General features: G+C 46.4%; 1 long non-coding RNA gene across 1 annotated transcript; it reads left to right on the top strand.

Moving 5' to 3' along the window:
* Nucleotides 1-440: 440 nt before the first annotated feature.
* Nucleotides 441-5,474, top strand: LOC107972547 (uncharacterized). The gene is made up of 2 exons (XR_001715177.4): nt 441-1,980; nt 3,584-5,474. It is a non-coding gene; the product is annotated as an uncharacterized LOC107972547 (long non-coding RNA).

Genomic DNA, 5,474 nt, shown 5'->3' on the forward strand with positions numbered 1-5,474 from the left:
CGGGGCTGAGGGAGGGGCCCTGCAAAGGTCTGGGCCCGCCCAGCTCCCCGAGAGCAAGCGTTATGGCAACGCTGAGCAGGCTGTCGGAAGCTCCCGGGCTCTGTCTTGTCAGAGAGAAATCAAACTTCAGGCACAAATAGTCGTGCAACTGGCAAGTGGGGAGACTGTGTCACAATTACAAGTGAGACCACCTGCCCTGGCCACGCTGTCTCCTCGCACGCAGGAGAAGTTTGGGAACAGATAGGCTCCCCTCAGCAGGGCGGAATTGCACTGGAAACATGGAGGGGCGGAGGAGAAGATGAAATTTTCCCCGCAGTGTTGGAACTGTAGTCTCAGAGAAGATGAAATTTTCCCCGTAGTGTTGGAACTGTAGTCTCAGATCCACTCCCAGCCTTTTTGTCGCGGCAGTCGGACTATAATCCCAGCATGCGCTGGGCTTAGGGGAGGTGCCCAGCCCTGGAGGAAGGGTCAACAGGGTGGGTCCCTCGCAAGGCATCCTGGGAGTCATAGTCCTTAAACGGTTTCCAGCACGTTGATCGGAAGGCTACCGAACTACAATCCCAGCATGCACCGGGATTGGGGCGGTGTGTAACCCTGGAGGGAAGGATAGAGAGGCTCGTCCCTGGCCAGGGATGCTGGGAGTTATGGTCTCTTAACGGTTTCCAGCGATGGCCCCCGGCCTGCAGACTACAATCCCAGCAGCACCGGGCTTCGAGGCGGTGTGTAGCACTGAAGGGAAGGACAGGGAGGTGCGACCTTTGCCAGGCGTGCTGGGAATTATAGTCTCTTAACAGTTTCCAGTCAGTTGGTCTCAGGGCTACCTGACTACAATCCCAGCATACGTTGGGCTTGGAGGCGGTGCGCAGCCCTAGAGGAAGGATTGGGACGGCGGGTACCTCGCAAGGCATCCTGGGGGTCATAGTCCTTTAAGTATTTCCAGCCCATTGGTCGCGAGGCTAACGGACTACAATCTCAGCATGCGCTGGGTTTGGGGGCGGTGTGTAGTATGGAAGCGAAGGATAGGGAGGCGCGTCCCTAGCTAGGAGTGCTGGGAGTTATGGTGTCTTAACGATTTCCAGCCCATTGGTCGCCGACCTGCTAACTACAAAACCAGCATGCGCTGTCTGTCCTCCCCCGTGGTGCGCAGCCCTGGAGGGAGGGACAGGGCAGTGTGGACCTGGTCCTTTCCTAAGCGATGCCACATGCTGATTCTGTGCCAACCCCTCGCCAAGGGAGACCGCAGAAGGACTTGAGGGGCAGGTCTAGGCTGGGCGATGAGGACGGTGTGACCCTGCGAAGTGCACCTCCGTTGCTCAAATCGGAGGTGTCTGGTCCTCACTGCACAGCCCACTGCACATCTCGGTGTCCTCTCACATACACACCCGCGGAGGGTTTCCAGAGCATCGCACCTCTTCCAGCCCAGGAAGCCGCCTGCTCTGCTAAACTCCATGGGAACTGAGACATCCACCTGCTGCGTGGCCCACCCGTGAGCAACTCCATAGCTTTCAGGGGGTGATGCGGGCTGTGGCTCCTTCGTGAAAATGTCACCGTCTGCAGCGCCTTTCTTGTGATATAGAACTTGACGCGTGAGAGAGGGTATTTATTGGGTTACCCAGGATCTGCTAACAGCAGAGGAGAAAACCACAATTCCCAGGCATAAGAATCTACCTAAAGATGATGGTTTAGATATTTTACAGTTGAAATCACCAGCCTTATCTCAACTGAGTCCTGACTGACGAGTGTCTCAAAAACGCAGTTGGTGACCTGATCCCTCAGGAACAGGTGGTGCTCCAGCTTTGTGGGGATGACTTTCAAGGTGCAGAGCACTTGAGCAGTATTTGAAGTCATTCATGTTTTACATCTCTGCTTTGGATGGAAAGTTGATCACCCACAGCCGTTGGGGATGTACCTTAATATACTGGGGCTTATCAGTTAAATTTTTCTGTCTAGACAATGAAAACCCAGAAATTCCACTTGCAGGTAGCCTCTTAATAATCGACGTCCCTAAGTTCCTTATGTCCTCAGGATGGTTCCTTTTGTTCCCAGATGTTACCAACTTTCATCATGCATCTAATCTGTACAAACCTGTGTAATTCTCTATGTGAAAAGAATACTTTGTTCAAATTACATGTTCTTATAATTTTCACTTGTGATTAGTGAGTATAGGACACTATTAAAAAACCTGAAAAACCTCATCATAGCAATTGAATCACGTTACTGTACTTTATGAGGAATTAACCCCTTCAGGATTAATTACACATGGGTTCATCAGCACATTTGTAAGGAAAGGAAGAAAAACTGTATGGCCTTTATAAAATTGGAAAAATAAAGAACTATATATAGGGAGACCACAGAACAAAACTAGGGCCATTCTCTTATTTTAAATAGACTCTATGGGGTCGAATGCCTGCATTCTTAAGCTATCCTGCAATATTCTCATCCTACTCTTCACTGTGTATTTAGGTGGGGTTTTCTGAATTCACTTGTCCAGAGCGTTAGTGGGGATGTTGTAACGTGAGGGTATCCATCGTCTATCATCTTAATAATTAATGAAGAGAAGAGCCTTGAGATCTGTATTCAGATGCACTGCTGCTGAGTATGTGCCTGCAAAGACACTGCCCACAGCGGTGGCCTCAGAAATTTGAACCTGATGCCACCACACCTGCTGTTCACAGATCTAGGTGCTCCTTGTGATTTGAGTCTCCTGCTTAGATTTGTGGTTGTGAACCTGCTATGCTCACCGCATTTATGGTAGTATCTTTTGTGTTGCCTTTTCTATTCCATTTGTTTCCTGGTAACTCACTGTGTAACTGCAATTCAGAGAATATGTGCGGATTCCACCCCCCACTACCTAAGTCACTGTACACTGGTCACATTTGTGTCATGTTGTCAGACTCCACGCACTTCCTCTCTAATGGAATTTGTGGAAGAAATATAGTTACCTGCAGATCTCCTCAGTGTAATGTGGCTGGGATTGATTACGAAGATGGGCATGTTGTCCTTGGCCTCATTGACATTATTCAAAATACCTTTCCCATATTTTGAAGTTTGATACTACTTTGTTAATGTGAACACTTGCCATAGCAGGCACTATTAAATATCTTTGTGAATTTAGCTGTCAAAACAACTTATGAAGTAGGCACATGATCCCCATTTTACAGGTGAGGAAACCAATGTTCCAGGATTTTGAGTAATTTAATGAATTTTACACAACTTTCTGGTGCATTTTGAATCTTAAGTTGAATCTCTGCCTCCACAGTGTGTGGGCTTACCTCCTTTTCTATTTTGTGCCTCTCTTCTAGCATCTGCAAGCGTACATGTTTTATTTTTAGTACATCTACTACTTGATGGTAGGAAACTTGACAAACAGGTCCTTAGTGGGAGAGAAAACTCACTGGCATTTGTCCTTCTCTCTGCTGCTTCTTACCCTGGCAGGTGTGAGATTTATCAGGTGAGATGGAGCAGTGGTAGATCCTGACCAGTCCTCACCTGGAATATTTGTTATTATAAAAAAAATAGTCCTCTCACTTTTTACAAGTGTAATTTCTTTGCCTTAAAGTTTTGTCTGGGCTTTCTCTTACAGGTTCCTGCGAATGAAGTTGCAAATATTGATGAAGATAATACTACTGCCTTGCTGTCAAACAGTAACAGTCACTTTTTTTTGTATCTCCAATTATAAATGCAATACATACTGTAAAAAGAAAAGAACACATCATAAATATCTTTATAAAGTAAAATTCTTGGCTGGTGGCCGGGAGAAGTGACTCATGCATGTAATCTCAGCACTTTGTGAGGCCGAGGTGTGTGGATCATGAGGTCAGGAATTTCAGACCAGCCTAGCTGACATGGTGGAACCCCGTCTCTACTAAAAAATACAAAAATTAGCTGGTCTTGGTGGCGGGTGCCTGTAATCCCAGCTACCCACGAGGTTGAAGCAGGAGAATCACTTGAACCCAGGAGGTGAATGGTGCAGTGAGCCAAGATCGTGCCACTGCACTCTAGCCTGGGCAAGAGAGTGAGACTCCATCTCAAAAACAAAACAAAACAAAAAGTTGGTTGGCCTAGTGGCTCAATCCCAGCACTTTGGGAGCCCAAGGCAGGTGAATTGCTTGAGCCCAGAAGCTCAAGACCAGTGTGGGCAACATGGTAAAACCCTCTCTCTACAAAAATACAAAAATTAACCAGTTATGGTGATGTACATCTGTATTCCCAGCTACTAGGGAGGCTGAGGTGGGAGGATTGTTTGAGCCTAGGAGGCCAAATTTGCAGTGAGCTGTAATCACACCACTGCGCTTCCATGTGGACAACAAAGTGAGACCCTGACTCAAAAAATAAAGACATAATAAACTGAAAGTCCCCTTTATTCCCTTCTCTTCAAACTCACTTTTTTTTATTTGAAAAAACTGTTAAGAGGTTGTTTTTTATTCTTCTGGCTAAGTTGTATAAATTTCTTTCTTTCTTTTTTTTTTTTGAGAAAGCGTCTCGCTGTGTTGCCCAGGCTGGAGTGGAGTGGCACAATCTCGGCTCACTGCAAGCTCTGCCTCCTGGTTTCACGCCATTCTCCTGCCTCAGCCTCTCGAGTAGCTGGGACTAGAGGTGTCCACCACCACGCCCGGCTAATTTTTTGTATTTTTAGTAGAGACAGGGTTTCACCGTGTTAGCCAGGATGGTCTTGGTCTCAATATCCGCCCCCCTGATCTGCCCACTTCGTCTTCCCAGAGTGCTGGGATTACAGGCGTGAGGCACCGCGCCCTGCCTGTTCTATAAATTTCTAAGTGATACACATAAAGTTTATTTTAAAATTTACATCACACTACATTTTCTTAAATCTACTGTTTCTCCAGGTGTATTCTATCTATCTATCTATCTATCTATCTATCTATCTATCTATCATCTATCTATCTATCTATGACAAGGCCTTGCTCTGTCACCCAGACTGGAGTTCAGTAGCTCAATTATGGCTCACTGCAGACTCAAACTCTCAGGCTCAAATGATTTTCTAACTTCAGCTTCTGAAGTAGCTGAGAGTACAGGTGCATGCCACTACTCCTGGCTAATTGTTAGTTTTTTTTTTTTTTTTCTTTAAACAGGGTCTCACTCTGTCACCTGGGCTGGAATGCAATGCACAATCACAGCTCACTCTAGCCTTGACGACTCAGGCTCAGGCAATTCTCCTGCCTCAGCCTCCTGAGCAGCTGGGACCACAAATGTGTATTAGCACACTTGGATGTTTATTATTATTTGCAGAGACAGGGTCTCCCTATGCTGCCCAGGCATGTTGTGAACTCTTGTGCTTAAGCAGTCTGCTACCTCGGCCTCCCAAAGTGCTGGAATTACAGGTGTGAGCCACCACAACTTACTCAGCCTTTTTACTTTGTGTAAGAATAGCATCAGTGTATTAAAAATATAACGGAAATTATTTATGGTGTCTTTTCAATTCTTATCCATTAAAATTCTCTTGTTAGAGCCTTTTA

Source organism: Pan troglodytes, chromosome 22, assembly GCF_028858775.2.
Source record: "Pan troglodytes isolate AG18354 chromosome 22, NHGRI_mPanTro3-v2.0_pri, whole genome shotgun sequence".
In the NCBI taxonomy this organism is placed as follows: Eukaryota; Metazoa; Chordata; class Mammalia; order Primates; family Hominidae; genus Pan; species Pan troglodytes.